The 16539-nt window shown below is 38.5% G+C and overlaps 1 protein-coding gene across 1 annotated transcript in view; it reads left to right on the forward strand.

The window, feature by feature from the left end:
- The window catches only part of LOC311619108 (uncharacterized protein), a 459679-nt gene that overhangs the window by 410 nt on the left and 442730 nt on the right, over positions 1-16539 (forward strand). The window lies entirely within an intron of this gene.

A 16539-nucleotide genomic window follows, 5' to 3' on the forward strand; every position in this document is an offset into this window, starting at 1 on the left:
GAATTGTTGCTTGACCAGTTATAACTTCTATTCCTAAGGCCATCTCAAGGTCCAAAGTGGCTTACGAAAATCCAGCCATTACATTTCATGGAATACATTTTAGAGGTAGGGTCAATAGAATGCACTAAAGAATTACAAGTAATTAGGGAAGGAAGGAAAACAATAACACTCATTTGTGGCTTAAGTAATTAGATGAATGCTGCTGGTGCAGAATAAGATAGGGGATATTCGGGGAATATTTAGTGGGGCTTTTTGAGAGATGAAAAATGCTACTAATATGAGATATCTATTGTACATTCAAGTGGATATAAAAGCAATTGCCTAGAAAAGTCCGGAACTCGGTGGAGAGGTCAGAGTCAGAGATACAAATTTGGAAGTCATTGGATTATAGATTTATTTGGTCAATTAAATGGATGAGATTCCCCCAAGTAGATAATGTTGCCCCCCCCCCCCCCAAAAAAAAAGATGAGGATCTAGAACCAATTTTGTAATTCTGCATTTTACCTTCCAAGCCCTGGGGACTCTAATATTAAAAGTTGGTAGAGGAAAAATTAACAAAGACTGTGAAGAGGTCAGTTAGGTGGGAGGAAATCAGGAGGAAATCAGGTTCCATGAAAGCATTTCAAGATGAAAGGAGTGTTGATTAAAGAGAAGACAGACAAGTTTCCATTGGATTTGAGGTCACATTTGTGATCTTGACAGTACAGTTTTAAACAGTAATGTGTTTAAATTGTACATTAAGATGAAAGACGTCCACTCTATACAATCTAATTAAAGGGATAGCCACAGAAGGTTGACACACGATGTACCTGGTGTGCATGTTTTTGGTTCTGTCTTTTGGATTTTCCTGTTAGATATACATTGTTCTTAGAGTCTCAGTCATAATGTCTTAATGAGGAATGGTTCTGACAGGAGCCAAGGAATCCCAGAGTTAAGCAGATCAGGCTTATTATTAGTTATTTCTTAAAAGCATTGGAAGCCTTGAAGACTCTCATTAGGTGAAAAATATCCCCATTAAATTGTCTGACTTTTTAATACTTTACTTTAGTGACAGGAACCACTTTTAGTGTGAAACGTTTTGGAAGAAGGATCCCTTTTAAACTGTTAAGCTTTTGTAATTCTGCATTTTACCTTCCAAGCCTTTTCACCAATGTGACTATTCCAGATTTATATCTTGGCCAATGTTGATTGAGAAAGAAGGGCACTTGGGGTTTAATTAACATGAATGGAACAAGTTAAATTACCCAACAGGATAAGGAGGTGAAAATACATGGGCCTGGGGGCATGGAATGCTAATTCACCTCCCTGATCCTCCCTGATCCTCCACATTAGTGTTGTAACCATAGAACCTCTTTTGCCCCAATTTTCCACATTTGTAAACTTCCTAGACATGGACAAGGAAACACACCTATAAATATTGTAGAATCTCATGTATTTTAAAGCATGTACAGTTCTGGCTATTCTGGTTTGAATGACAGATCTAGGCCTCACTAGTAAAGAACATGCCCTGGAGGTAGAAACTGAAGAACCATCTGGTCAAAGGTAGAGATAAATGCCCTGACCTTAGTACAAGATGCACTTAGAGAAAACCAAAAGGAAGACAGGGAAATGAGGTAGAAATGGAGAAAATGTGGTTTTAGGGGAAAGTGTGACAGTGAAATAATGTGGACTTAGAAATGTGAGAAACTGAAGTCCCAGGCTTTACAATAATTGTTGGGCCTTGGTCTCAGGTCAGGCAGGGTTTCACAGGTTGAAGGGGCATGAAAACATTGTTTGTTTGGCTTGGTTACAGCTGGGCCACAGAGTGGAAAGATTATAGTCTAAGCTCAGCAGAGCTGATAGAAAACATGAAATCTGAGAGATTTTCAGCTGTATGCATATAGTTGTATAAAGAAACAGCCCCTACTGTAATAAATGTCTGTATTAGAACACAGTGGATGAAGGTAAGATAAAGAGCCTTAGATTGGAAGGATTGACAGTGTGTTTGGAGGAGAGGAGGCTAGGGAAGGACAAGAGCTTGGGTGGGGAGGCTGAATCATTAGCTCAAATTCTGTCTGCATTATATCCTCCCCCCACCTCTTACCTCTTCCTTTTCCTCTTCTTTCTCATTCTCCTTCTCTTATTTATCTTTCTCCCTCCTGCCTCTCTCTCACCCCATACCCCAAAACTGTGCTTACACAACAAGCAACGCTGTCACACTTTGCTGACACCACCCCTGCAGAGAATAGTGGGCAAGATTTTTAAGTGGAGGTAAATCCTAAACATTCATATTACACCTTATATACAGAAAGCACTTGAATAAAACCCCTCTGATTTGATCATCACAATAATGCCTGAGGCTGATAGGTATATTGATAAATTCTCATTATTGATGAAGAAGCTGAAATTCTGATCAGTCTTTGTGGCCTGAGGCTTAGTAGTTGGCAAAGTCAGCCAAGCCTGTCTGTCTTCAGACCCCATGGTCCTCTGGTTCCAAAAGTCATGCTCTTTTCCGGGCCAGTTCATGGTTTTAGACACTAAAAACCAATTATTTATTAGATTTGAGAAAATGGGACACATTTGGAACCTTTTTCCCATAGCATAGCGAAGAAGCCAAGAGCCAGGAGCTGTTCTGCTATTGGTCCAATGGCAGAAGGAAACCAGGGAGCCTGAGTAATGGAGAAAGTGTATACTAAATCCAGAAACTGTCAGAGTGAGCCACATTAGAGATGCTGGGGTTGCCTGGTTATTCATGACACCTGGTGACTCTGGGTCTCTCAGTAATGAAAACTTCAGGGAATCTGAAGGAAATAATAAGTCCCTATGTTATTTTGAGTTTATCAGCACTAGGAATAATCTGTAATTGGATCAAATGATTATAAATGTCATATTTTTAGGGGCGTAATAAACAATGCAAGGAACAGTTCTGGTTATTAGTGGCAAAATATGCATGTATTCCACATATTGCTTTTTGCAGACATTTTCTGGTATCTCATTTCTGACTATTAAATTATATCCCAAATAGAATATGCAACTGCATGTACCCAGTCTATTCCAGTGGACAATAAGTGCAGCATAAATAGAAACTAAAGATAATCAGAAGCGTTTAGAATTCTGTTCTTATTCATCTAACTTGCCTGTCCTCATTCTGGATTGCAAGCAATTCTCAGCCTCTCCCCACACTCGCACCTCCTCTGGGCCTCAGTTTCTGGGTTCACTTTCCCTGTGGAAAGAATTCCAAGGCAAACTTCCACTAAGGACTGCATATGTGTTGTCCATACACAAATCACTGTTGCTCAAAACATAGGAAACAATGATTGGGGATAAAAAGAGAAAGCCTATTCCTTGGGGAGCAGAAAGGAAGCCAGGGCTCTTTTTTGTATTTATTGTTTGTGGGAAACACACTTTTTTTTTTTTTTTTTTTTTTTTTTTTTTTTTTTTTTTTTTTTTAGTGAAAGCAGATTTGGAACATTAAGAAAAGACCCAGATCGTGTGTGTGTGTGTGTGTGTGTGTGTGTGTGTGAATGAAATGAGCTGTTCTGCTATTGGTCCTAAATGATAAATTCGATTAGTCATCTAGAAAGCAATAAATGCAATGTTTGCGGCAGATCCAAGGTTAAGAATATGTAAAAAAAAAATAAAATAAAATAACGCCTTGGTTATCTTTAATTTAGAGGGCAAACTAAAAAACTACAAATATCAAACAATTTCCCCATTAATTATAGAAATGAATAACTGTTCTGTGTTCATCTTTCCTTCCAAGCTATACTAAGATCTTTAATTTTATAATTTATACTTATATGTCACTACACAGATGTAGTCTTTTGAGGTTTTCTGGTTATGAAAAGCAGATGAAATGAATTTTCAGTTGAAATATGCTTTCCTTTTCCTTTCGTTTTTGAAATGTGCCATTTAACATTTGTTGGGTGTTTTATGAGAAGGTCTTTGAATGTAGACTTGAGCAGTAGAGTATACTTTATAGCAGAGTGAATCTGGGCATTGGATTGACTTAGAGTTTCACTTTCAGAAGCAGATGGAGAAAAAGTGATTCTTGCTTTCAAATTTATTCTTTTTTTTTTAATTGATTATGGTCTCACATAATTGTCCTTATTCCCCCATTCCCATCCCAAACCCCTCTCTAGATATGTCTCCCCTCCTCCCCGTCCCCCCCTCCCCAGTTGTCCATGGCCACTGGCTAGGCCCATATGTATGCACACAAGTCCTTTGGTTGATCTCTTCCCCTTACCCCCATCCCCCCTTATTTTCCCTCTGAGGTTTGAGAGTCTGATTGCTGGTTCTCTTTCTCTGGGTCTGTTTGTGTTGTTCATTATTTCCTCTAGATGTGTGAGATCATGTGTGAGATTTAGATGTGTGAGAAATTTGATCTCAAATTTATTCTTAAAGTATACAGGCAGTTGACAAAGAATTATTGGAGCCTGGTATACTAGGTGCTGGGTAATATAGAAGAAAAAATAGCGCTGTTCTGCCCTCCATGAATTTATAGTCTAGGGAGGGAGACAGAATATAAACAAACTCTAATAAGCAAGCGGTTACCAAGTGTACTAAGTGCTGTGATAGAGAATAATGGAAATGCATTATCTGCATGCTCCCCGTTAGCACCCGGCCCACCAGGAAGGCCCATCAAGTACACCCATCAGTCTTGGTGCCTTTCTGGAACCTCATCTGGGGAGAGCAACATGGAAATCTAGATAGAAGTGAGAAGGTGGTGTTTTAAAAGCTGCTTTTTTTGGAAACCTAGGGTTCTAGGGAAATGACTGCAAGGCTGTTGCAAAATGATGGAGAAAGAAGTGGAGAGAGCAACGTGGTAGGGTTGGAGCTGGGGCTGCAGCTTCTCTCAGACCTGCATTCCGCTTTTATCTGTTGACGAATTCCCCTGCTAAAGCAAGAAAAACATTTTAAATTTATTATTGTGGTCCAAATGGGTCAGTCTTTGGAACTAGGCAGCAGAAAAGCACCAGCGAGTCTTCATCCCATTATCTAGAACATGGTGCTCAGACCACTTCTGTGAGGTTTGTCAGGGCTTATAAATATTGCCCTGGAGAGAGGAAGTTACTAAGAAACACAGCTCTTAATGTAGTTAGTGTGCACAAATTATACTGCATTATTAACAATATTTTAAAAGTGTTGTAAAATTAAACATAGCCACTTGTATAACAACATGTATATTTCTATTTCTGTCCCACTCAGGATTTTATTTCGGGGCAGTAGAAACTCTTCTGGACTCTTAATCTCATTTCCCTATAGAGAACAGTTCTTGTTATGCTACTCATTCTGCCAAGTGGATTGACTCACTGCTCACTTAGGATAGGGAATTATAGAAAGAAAAATAGAGTTGAGAAGGGAAAGGCTCAAAAGTTGTTTGTGCATATGGCAGTGGGATAACTGCTGTAGACAAATTTGGGCTGCGAACACCTGTGGAAACTTGTATACATCTCTTTTGTTATTTTAGATTTTTCCCATGGAAGGGACACTTAATTTGTTCTTTGAATTTAACCATGATATTGTAACATACATGCTGATTTAATCAGCATTTTGACCAGCATCACTGGTCAAAATTTTCTTTTTATAGCATTCAGACAGCTTGTGCATATAACCACATGCAGTTTTATTTTGTCACCAACTGGTCGCCATATGGAAGGCAGTTGAAATGTATTTTAATTATATAACTCTCTGCACACAAGCAAAGCATCTTGGGGAAGCTTAGGTGGTATAGGGGCAAGTGAATTCAGCTCGAGACTAGAGTAATGACGTGGATCTGATAGTTGGCAATTCTGGGCCCACAGTGATTTCTCTAAGAAAGATCCGCAAGTGACCATCACTGCCTTAGATTCCCTTTACATACGATGAGCTCATAAAAATATGTGCTCTCCAACTTTTTTCAGATGCAATGGTTAATGTTACAGAGATCTCTTTAGTAATCTGACTAGTTCAACAATACATTTACAAGTTTAAAAATACATAAAAGAGAAATGGGGGGAAGATAATCAGTGGTTACTGTTGTTGAAATGTATATGTAATTTATCCCATTTAAAAAATTTATTTGGGCTATTCTGCTGTACGGGGATTTCTATCCTAACATTAAATTGAGTAAAGAATAATAAATTGCATTTCCTTCCTTTGTTAGTCATCCCTATAAATATCATTTAAGGCCTTCTATATATCTCTTATATAAAAGGCTAATAGGCTAAGTGTCCAACCTTCCAGCTGGTCACTATGATGTGCACTGACAACCAGGGGGCAGATGCTCAACACAGGAGCTGCTATGACACACACAGAGAAATGCCACTGTGGATCTGGCACCCACAATGCAGTACTAGGCTTCCCCAAAGTGGGACACAGGCCCACCACCACCCCAGAGCAACACCCCACCAAATCACAGCCAACACTGCTGAGACCCCATGGCACAAAATGAGGCCCACAGCCCAGCCCAGCCCAGCCTGGAAACAGTCACTGTGGAGGAAGAGTAATGACATCATGTAGCAATGCCCAGCTTCCTCTCCCTAGGGACCACTAGCTCCTTGCAGTTTCTTCAGCCCAGGAACACAACTTGCTTTATAGACAAGTGGAAACATTTCACACTTTAACCAAATGTCTGTGAAGCATTTTCCCATGCCTCATCTCATTTGATCCTCTCAGAAGTTCTGGAGTAGGTAGATGGGAGACTCACTGGAATCCTATTTTCTTTCTATTAGCCAGAGAATGGAGATTTAGAAAGTTTAGAAACTTGACCCAACTGTAAAGAAGTAAGAAATAGTGGACCTTAAAAATGACTTCAGTTTTCTCACAGCACAGAATATAATCAAACTCTGCTACAGTTAAATATTTTACCCTTTGTTCTCCCTGCATGATCTACAATAATAATCTGCTTTGTGTTGATATTTACTGCTGTGTTACTGACAATTACATGAAAGAGAAGTTTGGGTGCTTCACTGGGCTGGAAAAAGTTTAGCTACCTCAGAAAGCAGGTCAAATTAAGCAAGTTTATATATATATATATATATAAAGCTCTCACTGGCACCAATCACACATGTGTGTTTCCATCTATCATTGTGGATCGTCGATTTGGAGAAAGGATGAATAGCAATATTAAAATATTTCTTCTAATTAATTTCCTTTCAGTGTGCATAAATCCATGCACTGGGCACTAGTTTAAAATAAAAGAATTGTCTCATTAAAATTTAATTATGTGCTGTTTTAAAACTATTAAAATGTATAATACAGATAAATCAGAATTTATTTTTAATCCCAAATATAGAGGTATAAAAAAAATCAGACAGTAGTTTTTCTAGATACTATTAGATATTTTCCTCCATTTTGTCATTTCTTTTCAAATGGCCTGATATGAAGATAAAAATGACAGTCATTTCTTAGTTGGCATTTGAAAGACATGAGCAATAAGAAACCCAGCAGAACTCCTTGAGACTTTTTATAGGGAAAATAAGCATATTGACATTTTTTACTTTTGTATATTGATTTTTGGCTCCAGTAGCTCCAAAGCCATTTGATGGTGGAGTTAATCATTCTTGATTTTTTTTTTTATTGTCAGTCAGTTCCCTTATTCAAAATGTTGAATAACAGTAATACAATTTCATTTTATTTATGCTCATAATCAGGTCTATAGTAAAAAATTCATAAGGCGGTATACTGAAATTCTTGCAGGTAACTGATAAAATATGTGATCTTTAATAGATTATTGATTGATGTTCTAACAAAGGGGTTGATCTTGTGAGTTTTAGAGGTTATCCCAAAATGATCTTAAACAATCCTACTGTGTTAAAAATATCATTATTTCTTTAATGTAAAAATAACCCTAGGGCTCTTTTGAAATATTCACAAGTACTTATTGGTAAAGTCAGTTTAATTAGCTATGAAAAGAATGACTTTTCATCCCTATGTTAATGTCTACTTTCACTGTGAGGTTATAAAAGCTTCTTGATAGAGATTAATGCCAAGTCTAATAAGCACTCTCACAATAGATTCATAAAGTGTTTCTGCTTATATCAAAATTTTAAACCCAAAATAAAAATGGACAGTGTAGTAAGCAGAGTAATGACCTTCCAAAGATGTCTATGCCCTAAACTTTGAAACCTATAAATGTGTTATGTTACATGGCAAAGGGGAATGAGGTTGCAGATGGAATTAAGGTTACTAATCAGTTCACCTTAAAATAGAGAAATTTATTTATTTCCTGGATTATCCACGTAGGCTCAAAATAACCATACAAGAGGATGTGGGGGTGATAACAAGGAAGATGGACTCAACCCACTGTTGCTAACTTTAAAGCAGTAGGAGAGCATTCCGCTAACTCTAGCAGCTAGCACAAACAAATAATCAGATACTCTCCTGGAGCTTCCAAAAAGGAATGCAGTCCTGACAACACCTTGAGTTTAGTCCCTGAGACCCATTCCAGACTTCTAACCTGCATAATTGTTGCTTTAAGGCAGTTAGTTTGGGATAGTTTGTCACAGCAGCAATAAAAAGCTAGCCAAAGACAATAGTGTCTATTAAATAATGTAGTCATTTGAACATCTATTACATGTCTGTTTATTAAATAACAGTTTAATTTCTACCGCCACATATTTGTTGTAATTAAAACATCCTCCATGCATCAGAGTAAAAATCATACTTAAGTTTGTCTGTCAATTGCCTTGATAGCAGTAAGCCTTATGATTTCTGTACTAATTTTATTGGGAAGGCTGGGGCTTAGTGGGTGAGCAGTATGGCGGAACCACAGACATCTTTTCACCAAGCAGATATACAATCATTCATTCCCACTTTGTTCCTAAGGTTTCCGATTAGTATGGAGAGATGCTGGATCCTGACTATCCCTGGGCATATGCAGACTTCAACTTTGGGTCCAAGAGAAGCTTATTAAAATATAGACTCTAAGAAGTAGGAAGAACTTTTGAGAACATGTGGTCCAAAATATTAGTTTTAACCAGTGAGCAAATTCAGGTCCAGGTCACTCAGCTGGTCAGGTAAAACTGAGTTAAATCCAAGTATTCTGTTTCTTTCTAGTTCTATGTTGTTTCCACTGTAAAATAAATTCCAGCCCAATCTAACCACTCAGTTCCCCAGCTGGCCCACAACAGAAACACCATCAAGTCAAATGCAAAGGAGGTTTTACATCCAGGAGTTCATACTTTAAACCTGGGTATGCTTCCTAGATAGGTTCCTTAAAGATTTCCCTTTAACACTGAGAATCTCAAGCAGAAAACGAAAGTCCTGTGTTCAAGAATAATTGAGACTAACATCATTCATGAATTATAAATATGACCTTTTAATGGTAAGAATCACCAAATCATTAGTCATAAGTGATGGTAAGCTTATATTTCACATTGTTTATTAGCCACAATCTAACATACTGGATTGGTAAATAGCTTTGGACTACTTCTGATATCAACATGGGAAAACCTCTTTTTTTTTTTTTTTTTTTTTTTTTTTTTTTTTTTTTTTTTTTTTTTTTTTTTTACTTTATAGTTATGAGGCTTTAGGTAAATTATTCAACTTTTCTGAATCTAGGTGTTCTCTGTTCAATGGAACTGACTATATCAGAAGGCTAGTATAGGATTAAAGGAACTAATACTTTTTTTTTTCTTCTAAAATTTGCTAGAAATCCTGAAGAACAGGAAGAATATAGTTATCTCAGTGGAAAAGGACAAAGAAGAAAACCCTAGGAAGATTCTTTGGAACTTGAAATCCAGAGAAAGGGAGAGAGGATGGCAGAGAGAGAAAAGAATATGTTTATAAAGTATAAAGGGGGAAAGGGTTGAGGAACTTCAAGGGCCTGAGTCAAAGGCAAGGCTAGAAAAAGTGTCAGAGAAGACAGAGGAGAGAGAAGGATAAAGTAGGAGGAAGACGGGGAGAAACCAGTGGTATTTTATAAAGGTGACATAATAGAAAAAAAGAACACAGTGATTCATCTCTTAAATGAAATGTTTTCTAAGAGAGAGCTTTCCTCTTCTGTGTGTTAGCAAACAGAAGGTAAGAACCTCCTTCCTTTACCCTGAGCAAGGACATGCTCTCCTTTTAAATATCCCTTCTGTCTGAAGCCATATGACAGTGAGATCAAATAAGGTCTCCTCAGTTTTGTGACCGATATAAATTTTAATGATATACTTGGCAGATCCTTTTGAGCTGACCAATCTGGGAAATGAACCAAAGACTCTGTGATCCCAAACCAAGGTGCTTACAGACCACTTTCCCCTTTTCTTATAGACCCCATACTCACTACTCAAAATTGTAAAATCCTCCTCAGAAGACATGGTTGAACTAAAATACTACAGTTTTACCCAAAACTTGCATGATTATACAAATACCCAAAAGCATGCCTGGATATTTGGAATCTTGACCTGAAGGTGATTCTTTTAATTATTAGCTGAAACATGTGGACATGAAGGAACTTCAGAATGAAGCATGGTGTCTTCCTACTGACGAGGCAGTTCTGAAAATGACACCATTATCCGCCCAACAACCAAAGTTGACAATTTGACCAATAGGCTTGGGCTCTGTATTCTTATTCAAGTAATCTCTGTTTTCACTAAGTTACCTTATTACTACTAGTGATGATAATTTATGGATGTCTTTCTGGTCTATATTGTCAGTACTCAGAGGCACCGCCTCAGTAAAATCTTTATTATGCTTTTCATCAGGCTTGCTGAACATTTCTTTTCTTCTTCATCTCATGCCTTCAAATACTAATTGCAATCACTTTGTGTAAGAATTATTGTCTAGTATTTCTCAAAACTCCATGTCATATTAGAAGGCATGCCTTATTCATCTTTGAGTCTTCAGTATTTTGCTCACCTGACACATCATAAATGCCCAGTATTTATTGAATGAACACCCAATATAGATGCTTATGAAGACACACCTGAAGGATGAGAAAATTGAGGTTATCATGGGGGGGGGGGGGACATGACATAGGAGTAAAAGATTTGCCTAAGATTATCTTTATATCCTAAGTATCCAGCAGCCCTAGGGCCTGTCCTGGCATCTCTCCAGAAACCTGTTTCCTCTCTGGCTAGAACTTGTATAGAATTGATCTTAGAGATTGGTTTAAGCTTCATCAATCACTGTATGTATGAGCCTCTGATAATTAGGATTGTCTTTTGTGCTCAGGTTGCAAGAAAACTTTTATTAATGGAATGAGAATAAATGTGATAATGGTGAACAACTAGTAATATTTTATGACAAGAAGTTGAAAACATATTATTGTATGGAATATTCCAGCAGAAAACTCCTGCTTTACGTGCCATGAGCACTATGCAAGTCAAGGAGCACAGAACAGCAAAAGATCACGGAAATATTGAGATAGAGAATTTATAGTAATTGTGTTAGGGATTCTTTGCATTAATTAATATTCCCTCTGAGTTGATTCCTGCCAAATTCATTTGGCTTCGTTTCAATTTTAACTGTTAGTGAAAGCAGAATGACCCCAGAAAGTGAGGCTAGGAAGATTTTATTGAGGGAAAACTTCATGTCTAAACCTCTGACAGAGGACCAAAGGTGGGGAGAGAACTGGCTGTGGTCATGAAGGCGAGGTGGCCACCCACAGCTTCCATTCATTTCTAAGGGTTCATCAGGGAATCGTTGAAGTCAAGTTGCACTTATTTCCTACTTTACATGAATTTCAAGGCAACTTTTGAAGGGAAAACAGGTTTTGCATTTTTCGAATTGCTCTGCTTCTTCAGCAGTGGGAGCAGGGGAAACCCTATTTGCATCTTTTCAGCTGCTCTTAGCAAGCCCCCTGAAGTCTGGGTTAAAGTTTGAGGCCTGGAGTGACCGAAAGGGAATAGCAGAAATTATTCTCTGAGTAGCAATGGCTGAGGACATGAGTCCCTTCCGTGCTAGACTGGAAGAGATTTACCTGTAAAATTCACCCCTTTGATTTTTAGTACAGTTTGGGGGAATAGAATTGACCTGTGGTTTACAGGAAAGAGTGTGGATTTTGGCCTCAGGCATATCAGGTTGGTTTCAAATTTTACTATATGCACTTTTGTGAAACCCATACTAAACTACTTAATCTCTGAGCCACAGAGTTCTCATCTGTACAATTGGAATAATAGTGCTTTGTGTTGAACAGCTACACGATTTGCAGGCCAGTGCAAAATAGATATGTGGAACTTTTGTTCACAAATTATTATGAATTTCAGGAAGTTGATAACTTAAATCAAGTGTAGGGGGCCCTCTAGAGCCAGTATATGTAGGCAGGTCAGACCCATAAAGCTGGCCCTGGATGTACAAGTCATTTGCATTTGATTCTCAAATATCTCCCTTTATTTATATCTGGATCTCAGAGACCTGATCCCTAAAAACTAGTTATGCACTTGAAGCGTGTATGCTATGCTTTTAAAAAATCAGTGTCACCCCAATAAATTCAATTTAGAAAACTACATTTCCACTGGCGATTAGCTAGATTTGACTTGAATTTGACTTGACCAATAGGAGGAAGGAGGAATTGGAGAGTAGAAGAAGCCCAATACTCTCTCTCTCTCTCTCTCTCTCTCTCTCTCTCTCTCTCTCTCTCCCTCTCTCTTCCCCTTCCATTCCCCTCTCCCCATTTTACCCTCCCCTCTCTCTCTATTTATTTTCCTTTGAGAGGTATCTCCATCAGTGACTACCTCTCCTCTTAGGTTCCCGGTTATCAGGGGCAACCGGGGTCTCACTTTCCCTGATTCCACTTCCTGCTAAACTCTCTCCACAGTTTCATGTCCCTGCTTCAGCCTGGCCCAGGCTGATCACACCACCTTTCTCCTGTTTACTAGGCCTGACTGAAGAAGCCAGTTCCTGCTGTTGCTAATTTCTGGATTGCCTCACTGTTCCCTATTTGGCATTTCAACTCTTCCAAGCCCCTTTTTAACTGATTCCCCTTATTATTACGATAAATATTCTCTATTGAACTATTCTGCGTGTGATCTGATATAAACATCTGCCTTGCAAGGTTTTTGCAAGGAATACATTTGCCTAAGTCAGTGTTTTTCGGCTGTAGTTTACAATCCATTCATGAGTCATGAAATCAATTTAATGGGTCAAAACCAGAATTTTAGAATGCAAAATAACAAAATAGAATAGAAAATATTTCCATGTATTGTCTGTACTTAGGATATATACTGTTTCATCAAACTTTTAGTTGTCTGTGTATGTGTGTATGTGTATGTATGTGTGTGTAGGGTGCACCAGTTCATGCTATAAAAGTGTATTATTTTCTAGTAGTCCGGATTTAAATAAAAGAAGAAAGTCAATGGTCTAAGGTTTCTGGCACATAATAAGCACTTAACAAATCATAGCAACTATTGTTGTTATCCAAGGCCATACCGTATAAACACAATCCAGTGAGGGCTCAAAGAGTTTACCGGTCCAATGCACTTTTGTACATTAGGAGAGTTCCACATAGTTGAGCCAGGATGTATTGAAATGGCCAACACATTCACTTACATTTGTTTGAATGCACCTCGACAGGCCCAGCCTGAGTCACCACCTTGGCTGAAAGAGAAGCCAGCCGGGTTGGAAGAAAAGAAGATAACGTTTTCTTTTTCAATGATTCATTGCAACTCTGTTCCTGCAATGTTTATTTTAACAGCCGAATGCTTTAAAATAAGCAAGTCTCGCCTAGGAAAGTGGGTATGGGGAGGAAGTGATGAGATAAAGCAGCTCCGAATCAGCATATTACAGTAGTAAGAGGACAGCTTGGGTCCTCTGAAATTCCTCTTTTTTAAAGGTATTATAAGACTCTAGAAAAATAACTCTAGTCCAAGACAGTCATAAAATAGGTAAATAACACATATTATCAACCACCCAGCATTGCTCACAGAGATCTGATCAGAACCATCCCAGCCCAAGGCTACTGTTAGCTATGTGTTGATGACCATAAGAAAATGATGAGCAAAAAAGAATTTTTAGCTCCTTGTCTAGCTCTTGTCTATTTCATCAGGAAAAAAAAAAAACAAAACAAACAAACAAAAAAAAAACACAAGTCCCCAACCATTCTTGAATCCATTCAACTCCAAAGAACAAGGGGCCTGAGGAATAGCAACAGCTGTAGGTCCCCTGATTTTACTGCTTCGTGGTGTCCTCTGAGACCTCCTCAGAGCTCTCTATGGTTGAGAACTGCCTTTCCAAGTTCTGATGACCCTTCAATAGCACAGCAGGCCAGGGCACTCTTTCTACCACTGCATGACAACAATATTTGCGATGTCAGATATCAGAGAAAAAGTGCAGTTGATAGAGCCCTTACGTTGTACCAGAAGCTGAACTGAATACTTTCTACACTCACAATTATTGAATCCTCCAAACAACCCTGTTGGGTGGGTACTATTATTACCCTCGTTTTTCAGTGAAGAACTACATAGGGAAGGCAAATAACTTCCCCAGATTCCCACAGCCACTTATTAACAGTGGAGCCAAGATTCAAGTAAGACTGTCCAGCGGCCAACTCAATGCTCCTAACCTACCTGCACTGGGAGCTACATGGCCGCATTCTGATTTTATCATTAACCAGTTTGCCTGATTGATGGGCAGAGCCACCTCTCTGAATGTCTTCTTCTCACCTGAAAGATAATGAAATTGCTCTAGATGTTTTAAAATCCCTTTTAAGTGCCCACTTTCTTGTTTCTCTGAGTTTTAGTGCTCAGAGAGAGACTGTTAACTCATTCTATATAATAAAAGGCTAATATGCAAATTGACCTAACAGCAGAATGGAATGATTGGTTTCTATACACACACTGAACACTAGGGGGCAGACACTCAATGCAGGAGCTGTTCCTGGTGGTCAGTGCACTCCCACAAGGGGAGTGCTGCTCAGCCCGAAGCCAACTCACAGCTGTAGAGCGCTAAGGAACCCTAAGCCCTAAGCGGGGCTCATGGGTCTGCAGCAGCACTAAGGACCCCCCGGGAGATGTTTGCCGAGGGGTCCCAGTCTGGGAGAGGGTGCAGGGACCTCCCTCAATGCACACATGTCATGCATGGGGCCTCTAATCTAATATATTCCATTGTCCTGAAATGTTTTAAACAAATCAATTGCTAACTATTTTTCCCACTCTTCGGAGTAGGGATATGTTTCTGCTCATCCCTTCCCTCCTGTAAGGAAGCCTCATGTTTTGCTGCTGTGTCTGTCTCCTTCTTTCCCTTCTATCTGACCTAAATCTGCCTTCTGTCTTTCAGCCCCCAGTGGGAAACCCCAGAAAGCTTTCTAAATCCCTGTGTTTATCACACGGGCCCCTCAAAGGAGTGCTGACTTGAGGGTGGGGCTGGTCTAATGGATTTCTATATGATAGCGATACACTGAGGAGATACTTGAGGAAGAAGAGGCATGGGGGAGACAGAACACTAAACAATGTTTCCAATTAAGAGGAGAGTCAGGTCAGAGAGGACCATCCTCTGGATGGAGCTCTCCACCACCTGACAAGCTGATTAAATTGCAGGCTGTGAAAAGTAAATGTTTACTCCAAGCCAGGTGCTTGGACTACTCGGAACTCTATTAGGCATGAGTAAGAGGTTTAATTGGCTTAGTACCTTTATTCAACTGTTAGTGTTTTCCTCTAAAGTGCCTGTCAGAGAGAATCGTGTTTCCCTTGTAACAGCTGGCTCATAAAAACCTAAACTCATCTGAAAATTTGGAGTAGGGATCTTGAGACTCCTACTCTTTCCTCAAATCTGTGTTAAAATGATAGAGAACTCTCTATCCCTCTCTCTTCCGCTCTGTAAAAAATCAATAAAATATATTTTAAAAAATAAAATAAAATGATAGAGCACAAGAGTTAAAGCATGCTATTCTAGCTCGCTAGTTTATCAATTCTATCAAAATTAAGGGAACCATCTTTTATAATTTTTTCTTTAATTTAAGGGCAGTTTGTTTTATCTCTTGAAGACAGAATCCTAGCTAAACTGGACTTCATATAACTTGTGAAATCACCCCCCTTGCAGTAATCCCCTATCAGAATGTCTATAAAGGAGATCCACAGTGATATGCACAGAACATTCTTGTTAATTCAGGAATTTGTGGTCAGCATGACATGTTAGCTATAATTGACTCCATGCTTCTTTTCTTTTTGTGGTTTTGTTGTTGTTGTATTTACTTTCCAGGCATCTTTTTCTCAAACGTGTACTTATTAATTAATCTGCTTGGAATGGTTTGAATAAAAACAATATATCAAGGTATCAGAAATACTTTCCTTCAAAACCAGAGTATCCTTGGCTTTGTACCCACTCCACCTTTTCTTTTCTCTTTTTCCATTTCTGATTCTCTACCTCTGTGGTTACTCAGGAAATAGAAGTCCTTTGATGTTTAAAATTGTGATTAACTCCAAAGTAGTGACTAAACATTGATTTTGAAGACAGTATGAGGGATAGAGCTGTATAATTTTTAATTATAATTAATATGAGTATGTATTGTTTTATGTCCTCAAGTGCCATATTGCAAGTGAAGGGTAATCTTTCAGAATAAAATTAGCCTGGTTCTATTAATATTTTTGAATTTATCTTTAGTAAAATATTTTTTTTTCCCTGAGTTATGACCACAGACCACTATCTCCAAAACAT

Source organism: Pipistrellus hanaki (genome assembly GCF_964339955.1).
Source record: "Pipistrellus hanaki genome assembly, chromosome: 3".
In the NCBI taxonomy this organism is placed as follows: Eukaryota; Metazoa; Chordata; class Mammalia; order Chiroptera; family Vespertilionidae; genus Pipistrellus; species Pipistrellus hanaki.